The 22001-nt window shown below is 40.0% G+C and overlaps 1 long non-coding RNA gene across 1 annotated transcript in view; it reads right to left on the reverse strand.

Annotated features, from left to right (window-relative positions):
- Positions 1-286: 286 nt before the first annotated feature.
- LOC309532496 overlaps positions 287-22001 on the reverse strand; it is a 43889-nt gene continuing 22174 nt past the window's right edge. The window contains exons 2-3 of the long non-coding RNA XR_014219883.1: positions 7388-7448; positions 287-988 (exon numbers count right to left, since the gene is read on the reverse strand). This is a non-coding gene — a long non-coding RNA (uncharacterized lncRNA). The remainder of the gene's footprint in view (positions 989-7387; positions 7449-22001) is intronic.

Here is a 22001-nt window from a genome sequence, read left to right on the forward strand (position 1 = left end):
CATCTTCCGTCACTCTGTGAGTACTTCCTACACCAACCTCTCCTTCTCCACCCCCAGCTTGCCCTGGTGTGTCCCAGTTCCAGCTACAGCCCTCACCAGGATCTTCTTCCTCCTCCCTGTAGCCCTGCCAGTTCATGACAATATGTGAAATAGATCCCTGAATTGCATTATTATTATTATTATTATTATTATTATTATTATTATTATTAATTATTATTATTAATTTATTTGTTGTATTTTGAATTGTTATTATGGCTATGTGATTTTTGGCATACATTTTGCCATTAGTATGTAGCGTAAACCACCCTGAGTACAGTATTCTCAAAAGACAGGACACAAGTTTAAAATAAATAAAATGAGGATTGTTTGACTTTGAAGTGCCACAAAGCTCATTGTAATTTCTTTAGAAAAAAAGCTTTGTCGGTTTAAAGTCTGCTGCAGGTTTTTGTTTCTGATAGAGCGAAATGGACTAGAACTCAACATTCCTGGGGTGTTTGCTAAGGGAATGAAACAACAAACACTTTTTAATCTCAAGGGGGTGAAACCACCAAAATAACAAAAACAAATACTGAACCCCACACATTTGATACTTGTTCTCTTCTTTCCATGCTATTTTACTCTCCTAGCTTATTATGAACAGATACAACTTTTTCGGACTGCTGCTTAATTCCTTATGATGCCCATTTTGATTTCTGTTATGTCTATAACATAGTTCAGCTGACACTTCTGACTGGCACAACTCTCAGAAATCAACATTATTGTGGCTTGCACAGCTACCAGACACCATTTGATACCAAATATATATGCTAACAAAAGAACCATCCAGGCGTGGATAAATGCTTCTCCATGTTGCTCCTCATAGTGCTATCATAGTAACTTGGTTGGAGATGTCTGATGTCCGACTTTGCTCTATTTTGTGCCTTTCTTTGTAGGTGCAAATCTGCCAGGGAAGCAAGATTTATGGTGTTCTTTGCTGTTGATTTGTGTTCTTTTAAGACAAGTAGCACAAAAAAGTGAAGACAGAAATGACTGGCAGAAAATGACTTTCATAATAGACAAATGCAATTTGCTTACATAATAAAAACAAACTTAGAGCATGTGTATCCAAGTTACGACATTGTGTTTGGTTCACTTGAGAGGAGAACCTCTTTTCTGATACTTGGCAAATTACATCAAGAGACATTTTGTTTTGCCCTGATGCTACGCACTTGAAATCTAGAATCTGAATCCAAAGCAAGTGGAAAAGTTGTGAAACAAATGCATTTTTATTTTTATGCAAACGTGGAATTTGCCATCATTGCCCGCTAGTAAATCTGTCTCCCTCTCCCTCTCCCTCGTTCTTTCTCTCCTTAGCTACTGTAATTTTTGTGTTATGCGCTCACTGCTATCCTTTCTCCATGACAGTCTTCCAAATTAAACTTTAGGATTCCAGGAAAAAATTCTAACAAATGTTTAAATCACTCAGAAGCTTGGGCTAATGTGAGGAAAAGAGAAGCATCCTTTGCAAGACTTACACTGTAGCACTGGACCATTTTAATCTCCAGCGGCCCATGTTACTTCTCAGGGATTTAATATGGCAAAATGATGTAAAGGAAGGTGCAATGAAGTAGGAATGAAGATACAGGTGGGCATTTGAGTTAAACCAAAAGAGCACAGGTAAACTTGTACTTGGAAGAACATTTTGACATATTTTTCCTGCTGGGATCTGACAATCAAAACTGAATTTTTTATCTTGTCATTTATCTTCTACCACAATCTCTAGCCAAACCATCATTTGCCTTTTGCTGAATGAAAGTTGCAGTGAACTTGCTGCAGACTATTGACTGAGAAGCGGGGTGGCAGTGGCACTGAATTTTGGCATTGCACAGGGTGCCACTGAAATTTGAAAGCACTGGTAACAGAACAGTTCTCCCCCAAAGTATTGCATTGGGTTCAGCAGGAGAGGGGAAGGTGATGGCATATATTTATTGATTTGAAACAGCTTGGTGCCATTCATTAAAGGTACCAAGTTGATTCACAATTGAAATATACTTGGAGTCGAGAGTGGATTTCATGCTCTTTATTCAGCTCAAAGTGGTGAGGAGGAATGCAAGTTCCCCCAGGATGTCTGCTTTATATCCATTATTTACACAATGGGCCCCACGTGATTGGCTAATTCCGGGATTATCCTGTAGGCCAATCAGGTTGTGGATTCACTTCCACCTGGAGCTGGATAGGGTGGCTCCTGCGGACCAATCATACTGCTGCATTGTTCTAGGACCAATCAGACTGCTGCATTTTGGATCCTATTCAACTCAGTATATAACAACAATGTACGTAAAATTACTGAAATAATCAGTAAAATCTACAGTTTAAAATGGAATACAGTAAAATGCATCAGCATACATCTCAAGTTACCACAAAAGCTTGGTATTAATAGCCAGCAAATGCCTGAATGAATAGATGAGCCTTGTATGCTTCATATTGGGCTATAAGTAGCTGAGAAACACATAATCAGATGTTGGTTACATTCTGCAAGACGGTTAATTATTTGAAAAGCAACTCTAATCTCACACGGGCCATCACATTTAATAAATAAATAAATAAATAAATAAATCATTCACATATTGCAAAAACAGTTTCCATTATCAAGCCAAAGTACATTTATGTAGGAACAGGAATCTGACAGGGGAGCTACCCAGAAAAGCCAACTTTCTAGCTCATTGTGTAGTTGGAACTTTTCATATTATTGCATTTGCAATGCGATTTGTAAGCTGGTACCCTGGGAACTGGATCTATTATTTTTCAAAGTGATGTTCACCTAAGTTTCTATCTCCCTAAGTGCAAGATTCTTCAAACGGGTTGGTGGTCTGTTCAAAAGTATCAAATCCCAGTAAGGGCCGCACTTGTTATCATACATATAAATGAAATAGCAAGCAACTAAGTGGGAACTGCAGTTCTAGGAGTTTTAAAATATCAAGTTTTGTTTGCTTGATGTTGACCTCGGTGCTTGCTGTAATTTGGAAATATAAGACCCTGCTGAGTTTGTTAGTGCTATGGAAGCCAGCCAGAGTACTGGAGCTTCTAGGAATGCCTGCTGGAAGAAACAGTGTAAGTCAAGGTTAGATCACTGTAATGCAACTTCCTATATTGCCTTCCTCCAATATGCTATTATCAAAGGTTTCCGCAGGGTACCTGGCATTGCCTGGCTTGCAGAAATGCATGCCTAGAATCACTTCTTTGAATCCCACAGCATACACATCCTGTCTAAGCAAATTTCACATGACAAAGTCTTCTCCCTAAAAGTCTAAGAGATTTGGGTGTTTTCAAATGAGTGATTCAGTCCCATGCATGTTTCTTGGGTTTTATTCCTTTGAGGGACCTAAACAATAATTTCTGTTGGGTCTTTGCATTCTTCCATTTCTTTACACCTGAACAGGTTTGGGTCAGTTACAGATGGGTAGCCGTGGTGGCCTGCCATAGTCAAAATAAAAAAATTCCTTCCTGTAGCACCTTAAAGACCAACTAAGTTAGTTCTTGGTATAAGCTTTCGTGTGCATGCACACTTCTTCAGATACACTGAAACAGAAGTTGCCAGATCCTTCTATATATAGAGAAGGTGGGGAGGGGTATTACTCAGAAGGGTGGTAGGAATCGGAGATTGGCAGATAGCTGAGATGAGCCTGATGAGCCTGTTGACGACTCTTAACGACTGTAGTAGGTCTTACAGGAAAAGGCAAGGGGTGAGAAGGTGAGAAGTGGCTTTTAGTCATATATAATGAGATAAGAATCCAATGTCTCTGTTCAGACCAGGTGTCTCCATTGTTTTAAGTTTGTTTTAAGTTTCTCAAGCTCTGGGAGGAAGACCTTTCATTGCCTACAGACAGCCACCCAATCTTAAACAACTCCTAACCCACAATAATACTACAACCAGACTTAACACGGACACTGGCACCAGAGCCTGCAATAAACCCAGATGCCAACTTTGCTGCCACATACACCCGGACAACACCATTACTGGCCCCAACAACATCACACATACCATCTCGGGACTATTTAATTGCTCATCGTCTAACATTGTGTATGCCATCAAATGCCAACAGTGTCCTTCAGCTCTCTATATTGGACAAACAGGCCAAACCTTACGCCAAAGAATAAACGGACATAAATCTGACATCAAGAATCACAAAACAGAGAAACCAGTAGGAGAACACTTCAATCTCCCAGGACATTCTATACAAGATCTCAAAGTAGCTGTTTTACTACAAAGGAATTTCAGAAATAGACTGGAAAGAGAAGCTGCTGAATTGCAACTCATTACCAAACTTAAAACAATGGAGACACCTGGTCTGAACAGAGACATTGGATTCTTATCTCATTATATATGACTAAAAGCCACTTCTCACCTTCTCACCCCTTGCCTTTTCCTGTAAGACCTACTACAGTCGTTAAGAGTCGTCAACAGGCTCATCAGGCTCATCTCAGCTATCTGCCAATCTCCGATTCCCACCACCCTTCTGAGTAATACCCCTCCCCACCTTCTCTATATATAGAAGGATCTGGCAACTTCTGTTTCAGTGTATCTGAAGAAGTGTGCATGCACACGAAAGCTTATACCAAGAACTAACTTAGTTGGTCTTTAAGGTGCTACAGGAAGGAATTTTTTTATTGAGGTTTGGGTCAGTTCTTGTACTTGAAGTTGAAATCAGATTGATATGAACCACATGCAGGTACATTTTGGAAATAGTGAGACTGCTCAAACTTCCTGACCTCATAGGAAGACTGCTCTTTTATTTATAAGGCAGAACCAAAACTCACATTTTACCCAAACTGTAGCGAAATGTGCTTTCTAGAAAAATTCTACAGCTTAAGCTTCAACATAAAGCTTGTTAGGTTCAGTTTGTATGGAGAAGGCTGTTGTTCCTTACAAGTTCTTTGATTACACTGTGGTCTGAAATTAAGGTCTTTGACTGATTGAAGTGGCCATTGCAAAATGGACTGGTTGCGTGACAAGGTCCCCAGGGTCACCCCAATAACTCACATATCACACAGGAATTTTTGTTTAAGGTTTTTGGCATAATTTTGGCCACAAATTTATTAAAATACAAAAATGTGAGTGGTTGCTCAGGCATTGTTGCGACTATCTGCCCCCCCATGGGGGACAAACTGACATTCCGCACGCCTGCGAAAGTCAGAAAAGGGGAATACACTTGGGGGTACAGAGCAGGGGACCTGCCCTCAGCCTTCCTCAAATGCAACCAGGGGCTCTTGCGTGGCCCTAGCCCCCTTGACAGGGTGGACAAGCAATAGTTAGCCCCTGTATTCCTTTAACGGAATCCCTTGCAGCAGCAGCAGCATTAGAGGGGCAGGCACAGCCAATCCATGCCCCTCAACCAACCAAACCATAAACCGATGCCTAACTGCAACCTTACAAGTTGTGACGATTTGCTACGCAGTAGGCAAAAACCAAATGGCCCCAGCCAATCAGCCAGATGGACAAAATTCCTACCGGGCCCCTGCCCCAAGAGCAGACGACCCCATGACAGGCATAGCAAGGTCAAAGTGAACAACCCTAAATATGGGGGGGGGGTGGGCAATCCGACGCATGGGCGAAAAGTGGAAGCCCTAGCCTCGTGCAAGGAGTTTTAGCATTTCTGGCTGTCAATCAACAAATGGCAACATTAACTTCTTCCCAACGACAAGGGAAGCCAAATCGCATCAGTGGCCAACGATCAATTAGCCCGCCCCACAACTTTGGAGTGTCCTGTCAGCCCCCACCGCAACACATGCTCTCCATGAAGGAGAACACGCTTTATTCCTAAAGGCTTTGAACGATGTTGTGTGCCTTGCCTTTGTACAGTGAGTTCTTAAATTCCTAGGCTCTGATCCAAAGATCTTTTGAGCACAGCAGAGGGCGAGAATCTGTGAGTTCTCACCTGCCAGACATATGCTGATAGCGATGGTTGGTGCTGTCAGACCTGATAACTCTGTCTATCAGTTCAATCAGTGCCACGCATGTAGTCCCATCGTGGCAAATGAACTGTGCATGCGTTTCATCCTTTTGTACATATGGAACCTAATTACAAAGGGATCGATGCATGGAAGATTTATTCCATGTGCTGACTGGTCCTTACTCATTCAGAACAATGGTGGTTGCCTGCTCGGAATTTGTTTGTAAAACTTTTCTGGAGGTTTCTAAAAGCACTCCATTTCCTGTCTCTAGTGGTGACAGAAATATGTTTGCCACTATTCGATCCTGTATTGTTCTAAAGCCAAGAACAATTCAGAGCTATTTATTTTAATATTGATGGACAGCAAGGATTCTATTTGGTAAATCATTATCCTAACAGTGAGTTGTTTCTAATATTATCTTGCTGCTTTTTGTATGTGTATATTGGACTCGTATGAACATATTTTATGTCAAATACATCACAAATTCAGGGATGATCTTAACAGATGAACATTTATTTTGGGTTGCAGTTAATAATTTTTCACTTTGAAGAATTGTTGAAGCACTTCAAAGAAGCGAAAATATATATATGCCAAGGGTGAACTACTTATTTTGAATCATTAAGATCCATTTCAGGAATGTGACCTGGTTTATAGATTTTATAAATAGATTTTCTTTCCCAAGAATGCATTCAGTTTGAATCCCATTACAACCGTTTATGATAAAACTCTGATCTCCTTTCCCCCATACTCCTCCCCAAATACATACAGAAACACAGAAGCAATCATGGAGGTCACAATTTATAATTATGAAACTAAGAAGACTCACGGTGTGGTTTGCTTCTTAATTAGCTATGAAATAGTCTCTTTTTTACCTTTGGGAAAGCTGCATGAACTTTTTTTCTTAGTAAGTAAAAAAAAAGGAGGTGTAATTATTATTTGTTGAACCTTAACTTCTCTAGTCAAATAAACACATTTTCCATTTAAAAGAATACCTGAAATTCCCTGCAGCAGGGGACCGAATAACTGGGAACTGCTAATGTGTTCTAGATCCTCATAGAAGATCAAATGGTGAACTGGTCTCGAACCCTGATCAATACGTAATGTTCATAGCTTTTCAGATATGTTGCTGTTTTGACAATATAATGAACAGTACTTACAACTGAACACCGGTAATATTCAGGAGTTATAGAGAAAACTGGTGATGTGGTAATGCAGGACAAAAGGAATTAAGGCAATCTTTAGGTTGTCCTCGCAAAAAAGTATGCAAAATCTGGGAAGCAATGGTTCTGGCTCAATGAAGCACTGATAAGAACTTGCTTAGAGTGCAGTAATGTTGAGAAATAAAAAAAGATGACAGTGAAGATTATTAAGGCATTAGAAGTCAGGTAGGGCTGTATGAAATGCAGTTCAAACAAGGAAAGCAGGTACTGCATTTTCAAATAGTTCAAAAACTTACAAAATGGAAAATGGTTGTGTCATGTGTCCATTGAAGGTGGGATGGAATTGTAGGTGGGCATCTAGGTGCAAAGTAGAGGATTGGATTAGTAGAATGTGTGTTAGATGTTTAAAGAACTGTGCAATAACTTTTCAACAGCAGCATTATACACAGACCACATACTGATTCACTGGTCAACAACAAATTTGCTGTCTACGTTTTTTCAGTTGATTTAGGACGAATCTGATGCGCTGAATCCAAAAATCACATTGGTTTTGCTCAATCAGGTCAAGTTTTTGAGCTATGGCCACATGTCATTTTTTAACGTTTTTGTTCACATGTACGCTTGTGTGGAGCATTTTAGAAGAAGTTGGTGGGGGTAAAATGCCATGTCGAATAATTGGAAATGATTTGATTGGAAATGATTATTTTAATGACAAGAAGTATTCAGGTCCGATAGTTCTGGGTGATTATGTCGAAAAGGGATCAGTTTGAAGTCATAAAACCTCAAAATCTTCCATAAATTGGTGCGGCAAAGCATAAAGTTGCTTACCATGCTTATTTCGGTATTAAACTTGGTGACCAGGATAAAGCTTGGGTGCCACACATGGTGTGCAAGGCATGCACCGAGACTCTACGTGGGTGGACCAATGGCAAGAGGAGTCTGAACTTTGGAATTCCCATGGTTTGGAGGGAGCCGACAAACCACGTCACTGACTGCTACTTCTGCGCTGTTGATGTGACTGGGATCAACAGAAAGAACCGGAGCAGCCTCTAGTATCCTGATCTTCAATCAGCACGTCGTCCTGTAGCTCACTGTGATGAAATTCCAGTGCCTATCTTCGGAGAACTTCCTGACATTAGTGACGAAGATGCCTCCAGTGTTGAAGGACATGAAGAAGAATAAGTGGTTCTTGAAGATGATACTCCACGTCCATTTTCCCAAAAGGAGTTGAATGATCTAGTTCGTGACCTCAGCTTGTCAAAGGACTCTGCGGAACTGTTGGCATCCAGACTGAAGGAAAAAAACCTCCTCTCTGACAGTGCTCGCATCAGCTTCTTCCTCAACAGGCATCAAGAGTACCTCCGTTTTTTCTTGGAAGAGAAGGACTTGGTGTACTGTGCAGATATTGCGCAGCTTCTGCTCAAGCTTGGAGTGCCACAGTACGAACCCAAAGATTGGAGACTATTCATTGACAGCAGCAAGCGATCACTGAAATGTGTTCTGCTACACAACGGCAACCAGTTTGCCTCTATACCCCTGGCTCACTCGACTACACTGAAGGAGAACTATGAAGCAGTGAAGTATGTGCTGGAGAAAATTGGTTATGATCAGCATAAGTGGTTTATTTGTGTTGATCTGAAGATGGTGAACTTTTTGTTGGGACAACAGTCTGGCTTCACCAAGTACCCATATTTTTGGTGCATGTGGGATAGTAGGGACCGTGCTCAGCATTACACGAAGAAGGACTGGCCTGTGCGGGAGGAATTGGTGCCTTGCAAAGAAAGGAACGTCATCAATGACCCTCTGGTGGACAGAGACAGAATACTCTTCCCACCGCTGCACATCAAGCTCGGCTTAATCAAGCAGTTCACCAAGGCTCTGGACAAGGATGGTGACTGCTTCACTTACTTGTGCCAGGCTTTTCCAGGATTGACCATGGAGAAGTTGAAAGCTGGCATCTTTGACGGTCCTCAGATCCGTCAGCTCATCAGAGATCCATATCCAGAAACTCAATGAATGAAGTGGAACTGGAAGCGTGAAAGGCATTTGTTCTGGCAGTGAAGAACTTTCTTGGCAACAATAAGGCCAGAAACTACGCAGAACTTGTCAACAACATGCTGACTGCTTTCAGAAACCTGGGCTGCAACATGAGCATCAAGATGCACTACCTATTTTCACATATGGACTGGTTTCCTGAGAACCTGGGTTCAGTGAGTGACGAGCAGGGGGAGAGATTCCATCAGGACATGAGAGAGACGGAGACCAGGTATCAGGGTCGCTGGGACACAGTCATGATGGCTGACTACTGTTGGACTCTGAAGAGAGACCTCCCTGCCGCTGAGCATTCCAGGAGTTCCAAGAAATGGAAGTTCAAGCCCTGAAGTTTGAAAAATGGTGAAGCAACATGCAATTTATGTGTACTTACCTTTATCAATGCCCACCATTCAGTTTACAGTAATCGATGTTTCTATCAGGTAATCAATATATGCTGTTGGAAAAACATTTTTTTCTCTTAAAAACGTATTTAGAATGATATGTGTTGACAAAAATCACCTGATAATGCCACAAAAATGTAATCAATTTTGTCACAAGATCTGATTTTTTTCAAATCAACATAGCACAAAAACCTGACCTGATGGAGAGAAACGGATGCCATTTCCTGATTCAGCAGTGCAAAAATACCCTAAATCAATTGTAGAAATCTAGACAACATTCAAAAAGTAAAAAATTGTTGCCCAATGAATTATCAAATTGTGCTCAAATATCACACAATTGTAAAAACACTCACCCAATTCACAAATGCTGGTGTATTCCCTTCATTTTATATGGATCCTCACAGTTCTTATATCACCCCAGACCTTGAGTATTGTTTCACAACATGTCAGAGTTATATTAGTTAAAAAAGTACTTAATGTTTTAATCTTAGGTAATGTCAAAATGGCACAGGAAAGGGGGGGGATCTCTCTCTCTTTCTAAACACTGAATTCATATCACTCAGTCTTCAAGCTGGCTTTTTTCACTTGGCGGCTACAATGTCCAATAGAAGAAACTTCTTAGAGAAAATCAGACATAATCTTCTGTCCTTTCTGTACAATTCATGCTGACATAATTGGCTAAATAGCATTATTTTTTAATGGGGAAATTTGTGATCCTGCTGAATTAAAGCAGGCCAGCAACAATATGATGTGGTGGCTAAAATGTCCTGTAAAATGTTATTGGCAGGAAGAGGATCCATGAAATCTATAGGACATCCTTCCGATTGATAATCACTTGAAAAACGAAGAAAGAAAAAAAGAACTGAAAGCAGTTGATAAATGTTTTAAAAGGCTGCTTTTTATTTAACTTTGCTCATACAAACACTGGCACATCTCTAGTTTACTGAGTCCCATGATATATGGCTGTACTAAAATGAGTTTGCAACAAAGCCCATACGTTTCCCCAAGATGATGAAGATGTAGAGGGAAGGGTTTTTTATGTTTGATGTTTTATTATGTTTCTGTATATGCTGTATATTCGTTTTTTATCTGCTCTTCACCATAAGATTTCACCATAAGATATAGTAATAATGGCACTGAGATATTATTTCCCGCCCCAATCTCCAACTAACTTTAAACATTTATTTCATGCAACACACACATATACCAGAAATATATGATAGCTTCCCAAAGCCATCATGCAAATTTCCAGCTAGTTTTCTTTGAAAAGAATCTTCCAGGGATACATTATAAAAGTGAGAGAGACAGAGAGAGCACAATTGTTTCATTTCTTGACAGAAGAGTCTTTAAAAGTGCAGCCCATGCCAAGGTAACAGTTCACAGCCCCATTAAACTTCTCCAGCGAATGCCAACAGCTTCTCGTTGTGTTATCATGACTAGACCTGACCACTTATATCTTTGGCCTCAGCTCCATTTGTTTTCGTGTTTCCTATTCTGTTCTTCGTAAGGTGGGGAAGACAGAACTGTTTGGCACGACATTCTTTCCCCCTTATTCCCTCAGCCTGCTTATCTTAACAGAGTCCAGGCTGGGTGATTTCATAGAAGCCATCTTACTTAGTCTTATCTGTGTTATGCTTCTATATTTAACCAGGGAGGGTTTTGCGTTGCCAAAGTAATATAAAGCATAATGCTACTAGGTGGCTGGCTTGTAAAGAGAGGCCATATATCACTTTTATGTGGCTGTTCAAAGAAGGAGGCATTTAATAAAGCCGAAAGACCAAGCCAAGGGCCTCAGTTAATATAGAACCAACAGTTTAATTATTAACGTCTCCAAGTACTAAATCAGCTTGTGGGAGGACCATGCCAAAATATTATGAAAGTCAGACTAGATAACTCGTTGCCTTGAGGCAAAAGGTGTAGAGCAGCACAATGCAGGGAGAGAGTGTTTTGTTTTGTTTTGAATCTATATCTGGAGATTGGCCTTGGTTAAAATATGGGCTAATTACATTTAATGGAGCCCCTGACCTTTGGATCATGGGTATTGGAATTTCATCTTCATTCAGAGTTATGGTCTGGATCTCAAGAATTTCTGACTAGCCCCATTCCCATATAAAAAGCATTCCTGTTTCCAGTGGCCTGAGCAGTTTCGACCTGCATTAGTGTAGCGGCTAAGTGCATGCATACGTAATGTGTTTTTTTTTTAAATGATATTTATTAGAAGTTTAAAAATTACAAAAAAGGAGAAAAACAACAAAAAAATTAACAAGACATACATTACATTACAATACAAAGAAAGAAAAACATAGAAAAACAATACAACAATACAGCAAAAAGAAACAATAACACTAAAACACTAAAACACACATCTAATATTCCATATCTTTACCTTTCATTTACTTGTTTCATCGACCTCCTCACACCTCCCTTTTTTGTATTCTAGTTCAATTAATTGTTTCAGCAAATTCTTTCCATCTTTCTCAATTTTTATTCTATAATTTATCTTAACGGTCTAACCTTAAATTTTTCATTTTGGCCCATTATCAATCAGCTTTTACTTAATTCTTTATTACATTTCTGCTAAAACCATATAACTTCATTCCAGCATCCTTCTAACATTCATTAATTTTGCAATGTTTTCGTAAATATACTTTAATTTTTTTCCAATCTTCTTCCACCAACTCTTCTCCCTGGTCTCGGATTCTGCCAGTCATTTCCGCCAGTTCCATGTAGTCCATCAGCTTATGCATACGTAATGTTGTTGGCCAGCACTTTACACCGGTGATGGGGAACCTGTGGCCTTTCAGATGTTGTTGGGCTACAAATATCATCCCATGCAGGCTCACAGGCTCGCTTCCAACAACATCGAATAGGCTACAGGTTCCCCATCATATTATTTGATGTAGATAACAGTAGCCATATTGGATAAGTGGTGAGTCATCGTCTACTCTTTAATAGCAATCCCTCAACTAATGATAATTTTATCCTGCTGAAGCTGGCCTACTTACACTGCATTCACATCATAAAATGTTGGTTTAGTCATTTGTTGATTAATGTATGTGTAACCCTCAGATTCTTCCCTTTCTTCACTGATTTTTTTACAGAGCATCCTGGGGATTCTTAATTATACATCCATTTCATTTTTGAGATACTAATTTCCTGTCCAATTCCACATGATTTTGCTCTGGCTATTCCTTTTCACTTTCTAATTCCATAGTATCATTAGTAAATATCAAATACTGGTCATCAGCAAAAGCTAAGGGGATTTGCTGTCAACACTAGTCCCATATGCCATTGTTGGTGTGTATGCATGTGCTTTCACTGAACAGCTCAACAATTCCAGAAACTCAGTAAATAGCTTTGAAAAAGTTCTCATTCTTTTGTAAACATGCATGCATCATGTATGGCATAATATTCATAGTAAGGGTTGGGCTGATTCAGACAAGTCAGCATCTACCAAGTCAATTCCAAAAATTATTCTGTGCATTAATTACAGTGGCTTCCCAGATTCCATTTTCCCTTCTTAATTCTTCATAAATTTCCTGCACTTTCCCAAGTGTTTCTCTGCAGAGTACGTCACACCCTTTCCCCACCCTTCTTGTTGTACGTTTCAGCATTCTAAACAGCTCTATTGTTTAGAGCAGGGAGTATCAGATTGCCCCACACCCAGGAAGGAAGACATGAAAAGCCAGAGCTTTATTAAATTACCAAACTCAAGGAACTGCAACAAACAGGATTGGTAAAATCAATCTGGGCAGGTATCATAAGAAGTTCAGACAAAAGGGAGTATATATCCCAGTTTCCCCTGAGGGTGAACTCACCCTGGCTTTAATCAACTGATTGGAATAGTAACTGATACATGCTTTTTTTTCCATCTGGGCACCTGGAGGTGTGTCGAGGGAGCTGTTAGCTGCAGGCCTCCACTGCTGTCCAGTGTCTGGAATCACAAGGGATGCTTCCCTCTCCAACCCCAAAGCTGATGAGAATGATGAGAGGTGGATTAGGAAGTACCCCTCCATATAAATAATATCATACATTGTGTGCTGTCACACACGAAAACGATACAAAGGATTCGAGGATTGCCCATACCCAAGCTGGAAAAACAAATGCGATCATTTGACTGAGGTCTCAGGTTTGGGCCATCCATAGGACGCCTGATTTTTTTTCGAGCCTGGTCTGAAAATGTATTCAGAAGATAGGCCTTCCTTCTTAGTTAGCTAACTAATCCTTGCTTTCAGCTTCAGATGTTCTTAATGCCTTGCACTGTTTTCTTTGCTCAGTCAATAATACAGACCTTCTGTTCTGAGCATGCATCAATCATAGTGCAAATCCCAGACAAAAATAAACAATGTGTGTGTCTTCAAGGTGTAGCTGGAGTTGGGTGGCCATTTGTAGAATCTGAAGCTGCATCTTTCAAGGCTTGTTCCTTACAGTAGGCCTTCATTGCTGTGTCAATCAGCATGCCTTTTGTGGACAGCTTTAGTCTATTTTCATTGCACTGACTGAAAAGAACTTTTGTGTAAGACTTGTCATCCCCCAGCAAACCAAGTTCTGAATGACTAGTCCAGCAACAAGAACAAATAGAACTAATGTATGCTGAAGTTATTATCTGCCTTCATAAAAAGTCTTTTGTTGTGATCTTAAAGCAACAACTGATTTAACCAATTATTGATTATTGTTTCAGTAACAACAACACCACAAGGCCATGAGTGCAAATCACAACGCACTGTCTCACGGAGTTTCCATTTACCCTATATTTTAAAGTTATTCTTATTAATAAGTGCCTGCTACCAGGAATGGATGAGAAATTGGTTTGGCTTGTATTTTAATCCAAACCTACCAGATCCACATGTTCTGAAGCAATACACAAGCTGAAACATACTTCTCCCCTGAAATCTGTACTTCTCTGAATTTTGCAATACTGTTCTCCCACCAAAGAATGCAAAAATGTGTATGTGCCTGAAAATAAAGTATAAAAATGCATTCCGTTCAGGAACATTGCTTGCAAAAGTGCTTTTATTAGGCAAAATATCATACAAAAAAGTCAGTCAGTGGTATAATGAGTCGGTATATCCATTAGAAATTCATATTCTTTTCTCTTCTGACCACAAACTTCACTAGTTTATGTTTTATTCTGATTTTCCTATAGTTCTTTTTTAAAGCAATGATTATATATATGGTTCATATATATGAACCTAAATGATCCCTCAGAGCAACTTGCTATATGCTGTATATGGTAAGTCACTCTGAGGGGTAATTTTGCCATATGGCTGGACATGAAAATGGGACATAAATAAATTAATTGCATTACCTTGCAAACTTCTTTGACCCATTTTTGGCATGCAAACGAAGGTGGTGGGCGCTGACCACACACCCACATGGAAAAACTGGTGCCCCCAGAAAGTGTTTAATTGCCACCGTTAAGCTGTCTTGCAAATCTGCAGCAGTCCTTCAAACTTTAGGGGGGAAACCAATCCAACTTTAACCTGGTCTCTTTTTTTCCTTCTCCTTCTGCAAATACATCTGAACAATGACTTGAGTGTTCTCTCTGAAATCTCTTAAAAGGTGAGCGAATGGACCACTATAAAGTCCAGAGCTTTTGGTTATGAAGGGCACCTTTCATTTGCCTGAATGGGTAGCCACACAGCACCGCATAACATTTGGTATAGACTTGTGTCATCACACACCAGAAATGAGGTAAGATGTTTATGGATGGAAATGTAAGGAGTGTGGTCCTGTACCCCTGAAATTATGCACAAAACACTGTTTCTTCACCTGCCTGTCAAAAGCTAAATTAAGGAGGACATACGGCATATTTCTTCAGAGGAAAACCTCCAAATCATTTATTTGAGAGCTAATTATGTGAAATGTGTTGACCTCCAATATGTGGTCCAATTAAAAAAAGGGGCGAGGGGAAGCTCTGGAAACTGTGACATTTATTCATAGTTCACTAGTTTCTCAGGTAGTGGTGAATGCATTTATCAAAGAAATATTAGGGCATCTATATAGTTAGGATACCATGTGGATTGAAAATTCATTTAAGTATCCGAAATCAATTACACCATACTATATAAAGCTTTCCAACCTGTTAAGATCAGTTCTATAATTCAAAGTGGTATAATACAGCACAGATCACAGATGATGATGATGATGATACTGTTGCAGCAAACATTATAATATTGTGTGTGGGTATAACATATGCATTGCTTTTTATTGTTAAATACTGCATGCAATTTTTCTTTATGCCTTAAAAGGCATAAGATTTTGCCAACATCCCATGATTTCCTAATGAAGATTTTCTGGTTTCTGTTTGCATTTCTAATTGCAGCCAAGATGGGTCTGAATGCCTTTTATATAATTGTTTAAAATATATTAAAATAAACTCGCTCACAATTTTGAGATTATAAGGAATGAAACAAACAAATGATTCTTCAGTGATCCTGAATATTGTTTCGTAAAAGGAACTACAGATGAGAAATGGTTGTCACTGTTATTACTGGTATTGCTGCTTTCTGGCTGGATGTTGTTCTGCTGTGCAAAAACACAGGGAGGTCTGTAGCTCAGTGGTAGAGCATATACAGTAGTGCCCCGCAAGACGAATGCCTTGCAATACAAAAAACTTGCTAGACGAAAGTTTTTTCCGTTCGTGATTTGCCTCGCAAGACGAATTTCCCCTATGGGCTTGCTTCACAAGACGAAAACGTCTCGCGACTTTTTTTCTTTGACTAAAAACAAAGACATGTTTTGTTTATAAAGTTAATTTATTTTCCCTTAAATTTTTGAACTGCTCTTTACAGTATGTGTGACTTTAAAGAGCAGTTAATAAACTGTTGTTGTACCAAATTTGGCTTTGTTTGGACTTTTTTTGACCATAGGAACGCATTAATTGATTTTCAATGCATTCCTATGGGATTTCGTGCTTCGCAAGACGAAAAATTCGCTAGACGACAAAAATTGCGGAACGAATTAATTTCGTCTTGCGGGGCACCACTGTACTTTGCATGTTGGATGCAAATGTCTCCTATCTGAAACCCTGGAGAGCCACTTGCAATCAGTGTAAATAATATTGAGCTGGAAGGACTAGTGCTCTGGCTCAGTGTAAAGAAGCTTCCTGTGTTCTTATTGGATAATCTCTCTTTCATTGTATGAAAAGGCCCAGTCTATTACTGTGGCTTAGAACCATTATGAATGTGCCCTCATAGTGGAACTTTGATATTCAGTCCTGTGAGCTAGGATGTTATGTCCCCAGGGATGCTTCTGAAAATATTACCTGAATGCCCTCACAGAATTGGCATTCCAGATTACCTAGCCAAGTCTCCAAAATGGAATTGATGCATTTGGTAAGACTGGGTCTAACGGGCCGGAGAACATCTCAAAATGGTAACCTGGAGGGATCGCCCTATTTGATTTGCATCTCGGGGTGATCCTTAACCTAGGATCAACCCTAAAGGAGTTATCAGCCAGCAACCAGGTTGGCTCATTCAGGATACATACCCAATACCTATGCCAAATTGATTACAGATTGATTATATCTGTAATCAATAAAGCTGTGGCCATTTTGATTCCAAGCTATTTTGCTGCTTCTACACCCTGCCCCCAGTGGCCCCCGGCCTGCTGAGCATGGGCCCGCAAAGATGTAAGTTGCTTATGTTGAAAACAATTGCATTTTCATAGCTTCCTGAGGCCTTGAAATCCCTCCAGATAGAAGTTATCTACATTTTCTGAGAACATAAACAATTGGTTTAAGAAAGTTTCCTTCATCTGTCTTTTATCTTCTGTACTATGAAGGCTATAATGAGATGCAGAATGGCGTCCTTCCATTTTATAAGCCTAATTAGGTCAAGCAAGCTGGTTCTTGTTTAATGTTCTGGTTACACACAGAGAGAGTGAGTGAGTGAGAGAGAGAGAGAGAGAGAGAGAGAGAAACAAACAGAAAGGCAGGTGGTATAGCAGGCAATGCCAAATGCTACAGGATTGACTTCTCAAAGGCAATGCATTTCTCTTAAAGCAGAACAGAATAAAATTGATATTTCTTACCTCTCTTCTTTACAGTCTGCTCCATTGAAGAGAAGCCTCACTGTTCAATTGCTGGCAATGCACCTGCCTCTATAACTATAATTTGAAGCATACTTAACATCAGTATGGTTAGGCAGTTGAGAAATAGGTAAATAATTCAAACTCTTGTTTCTAGCACTAGACCAGGTGGATTGGTATAAAAGCAGCCACAGGAACGTGGAGGAAATCAAAATGCACTTGGTTCAGACAGATCTCCCAAACTGCATGAGCTCACAAAACTGTGGTTCTTTAAAATCCAAAGCTTGTATGATTGAGCTATGCATAAAAATGAGAACATTTCTGGCTAATCTACGCCAATACAGCAATACTTCTCAAGCACTGCATAAGTTATAACAAACAACCATTATTTCTCATCTGTCTTTTAGAAAAAGAGTTTTATACCGTAGTTTTAGTATATCATGTCTATGTTCTCATTTGTTTTTCAAAAACCAAAATGCATGCTAGTGGAGAACAAAACACTCTTGCACAATCAAATCTAACCAACATGTTAGCACTCTATAAATGCATATTGTTGACTCACATAAGCACCAGTAATTGGGGTAGTGTAAATGACTATGCCATAGACATAGTCTTTATGCTTGTATCAACCTGACCAGAGGTAATGGTTATTTTAACTCATTATGAAAGAAAGTACCTGGTGTACTGTTATGGCATAAAGGGGAGTCAGATGCAGAAAAACTGGGATCACTAAGCGAGACAGGGGAGAGAAATTCAACAAAACTGGAAGCAGCTCAAATTGGGGAGCCATGTTGTTAGAGCAGATGTAGAAAGGCATTCCTTCTGAAGTAGAAAACTGGATGACTCAGGAGGTTTCGGAATCCTGAATCTTCGAAAATTTACTTTGGAAGTATAGTGGTCAAAAATGGTTTGAAAATTTAACGTGTGCCATTTTGATTGTATAAGTTGAGTGGGAGAGGTTGTTTGACAGTGTACATGCAATGGTGTACATACCTTGGGTACATACAATGAATTTCATGAAGGAACATGGCAATCCACACACAGCTTTCATGCCATTTCCTACATCAATGTGAGTTCCATGAAGGAAAATTTAAAATAGCTCTGAAGAGCCCTAGCTCATAATACTGGAATCTGAGGTCATCCAATAAAGCTAGGCAATACAAAAGGAAGTACTTCTACACACATAGCTAAACTATGGAATTCGCTAGCGTAAATTGTAGTGATGGGTTGGTACCCAACTAAACGGATCTTCTATTGCAAAGACTTTTAGCTGCGCAGTGAGAGACTATGTCTGGCTCAAGTCACCCAGCGAGTTTAGTGGGATTTGAACTCTGGTCTCCCAGGTCCTAGTCCAGTATTCAAACCACTACACCACACTGGCTCTCAGAGGTGGTATGACTTGGAATACTAGTTGCTGGGGTTCACAAACAGGAGGTTGTTTTGAACTCATGTCCTACCTGTAGGCTTCCCATGGGGAGCCAGAGTGCCACTGTGAGAACAGAATGCTGGATTAGATAAACCTCTGGTTTAACCCAGCAGAGTTCTCAAATTACTACAATTCCATATGTCTCCGAGTTCATATATGGCAGTCAGTGCAAATCCTTTGTGTGTCTACTGAGACATAAGTGCTATTGAATTCAACGAGTAATTCCGGGTAAAGGACTGTGGCTGATGTGTGTTTTGCAACATGATAGTGTCCTCACAAGTCTTGCAGAGGGCAATGTTGGCCACATCATGCATCTGGAAATGGAAACACTCATTAGGGTCCAGACATGCATATTTCACCTTCAAAAAAGGGGCATTTGTATGATTTTATTTTCAAACCACAAAATACACACCTGAGGTTGTTTGGCCCTTGGCAGCGGACAGGACACATTTTCTCACTGTGTGCATAGGTTATACCTGCACACACTTGGTAGTTGTGATATTGACACAGATCCTCAAGTTATATTTAAATGCAACCTTTATGGAAGCATTTGTCTCTGCACTCTTCATTCTGGGCAATTTATGTTTCTTACCATTAAATCTCAATATGCATTGAGACATTATGCTTGGACCTCTATGCTCTTCTCCTACATCTGTCTTAAGACTGTTTAGGTTAACTCTCCATTGATCAGAGCTAATTAATAAGACAAGCCTCCCACAAGTTGCCACAAAAAGAAAGTTTTCTTAATTTGTACCATTTCTGGTGGAGGCTTTTCCTCTTAACTCCAAAAAAACCCCTGTTGCACCTAAGGGCCTCTCATAATCTTTCTCTTCCCTTCACATCACTTTTCACAGGCTCCTTGTAAAGGAAAGTGGGTGTGAAACACTGGCATAAGGTAGGAGCTGTTCAGACCAGTTAAACATTACAACAATACATGTTGATTAGGCGATATTTTGGCCTCCTTCTTTGCCACATTTTACTTGATGACATCACCCTGTCTCATAACTCCTCCAGCCATGGCCAGTGGAACAGCAGTAAACACTGAATGGCTATTGTAGAAAATGTCGAAACCACAGTTCCAGGGGGGGAAATAAAAAGGAGAAGGAACAGCCAGTTCTCCTTGGGCGTCTTAACGTTCAGGCTCACGTGGAAAAATCCCAAAGAAGTTGGAGCAAGCTGCTTCGCAACAATGGTTTAGGATCCCATAGTACTTCCATAGTTTGAAGACACTGAAGCTTCCCTTTACCAAACACAGTGTGATATCAGCCCCTTATAAAAATACCAGACTAGTTAATTAATCCTTATAAAAGCAGAACAGCTACAACACATGAAAGCCATGATTGGAATAAATACCAATGTGAAGTGTAGAGTTTTGGACCACTATCATGCCTTTTATGATATAAAGAGTCCTTAGTGGGACTTTTCCTGTAAATTGCAGGTTCTGGAGTAAGCTTGGGTTTGGCAAAGGCCAAAACAAAGATGCTTACTGCTGGCATAGCCACTCTTTTCTGGACTGAAGAACATTATGCTTAACATTACCAAATAGGTGTTTCACTCTAAGCTAGCACATGATAGTTTCTAATGAGACGAGAAGGGGTGAATGTTGGCCATGATTTCAGCAGTGGATGCATTACTGGGAAGGGAAAAGCTAACTAACATGCAAGCAAGCCCACTGTACATCCAGGCTGCACAGCAACATGGAGTTAAGGAAGCCTGCTAGGGACTAGGCTGCCAAAGCATTGTATAAACTAATAATGGCAACAGTAATTCTAGTTTCTACGCTACAGTGCTAGACTACTGAGGTTCATCAGATTTAGATGAGCAGAAGCTATTACCAATTCTTTATCTCTCAGCAACTGCTTCTACAAATTATTTATATGAAGCATGTGAAGTTCTATGTGCATTCTGGGAAAACTCTATATGTCTATGCTATCAATGAGCATGTGTGCATTGGCAGGCACACAGAAGAAAAGCAATAAATGGGATCAAATCTTCACTCACAACAGGATTCATTTTGTGCAGTACCTTGCCAATGCACAGGAAGACATCAAATGAGCTTTTTCAATATTTAGAGAATTGCCTCCCCAGGGAAATTCATCTGATGCCTGCATTGTTGTTTTAAGCACCAGGTTAAGACATCTTTATTCTCTTGATATTTTTAAATGAACCCTATTTATTTAACTGTATAAACCAACCTTTACAAATAGATCTCAGGGCTGAATATGAATGAGTTCAAAATTACAAACGCATTCTAAATACAAAACAACAATGCAATAAAACGAAGAGGAACAAAACCCCTCAACCAGTTGAAAATACTACAATCTGGGGCAAGCCAGCCAGATGGGCAGGGTATAAATAATAAAATAATTATTATAACCTAAAACACCTGGTTGTACTCTTCTGGGTGTTATAGATTATAATCTAAAGCACCCAGGTTTTGACTGGGTGCTGAAAAAATAGTGCCTGCCCCAAATATTGCTTTTTTGGGGGGGAGGGGGGAGGGAGGGCATTCCTTGATTAGGGTGCCATCACCAAAAGAGACCATGTCTTTTGTGCATACATAAGGCTCCTATTAGGATGTGGGTAGTGCTGTGGTCTAAACCACTGAGCATCTTGGGACTGCCGATCAGAAGGTCAGTGGTTTGAATCCCTGTGATGGGGTGAGCTCCCGTTGCTCAGTCCCATCTCTTCCCAACCTAGCAGTTCGAAAGCACACCAAAAAGTGCTAGTAGATAAATAGGTACCACTCCGGTGGGAAGGTAAATGGTGTTTCTGTGCACTGCTCTGGTTTCGGTGTTCCATTGCAGCAGAAGCTGCTTAGTCATGCTGGCCACATGACCCGGAAAGCTGTCTGCAGACAAATGTCTGCTCCCTCGGCCTGTAAAGCGAGATGAGTGCCACAACCCCAGAGTCGTCTGTGACTCGACTTAACTGTCAGGGGTCCTTTACCTTTACCTTCCTTTAAGGCTCCTATACATGGAGCATAGCAAAGAGTCTCCTTAAATCTTATGGGAAAGG

The sequence above is a fragment of the Podarcis vaucheri genome (assembly GCF_965113315.1).
Source record: "Podarcis vaucheri genome assembly, chromosome: 5".
Classification (NCBI taxonomy): Eukaryota; Metazoa; Chordata; class Lepidosauria; order Squamata; family Lacertidae; genus Podarcis; species Podarcis vaucheri.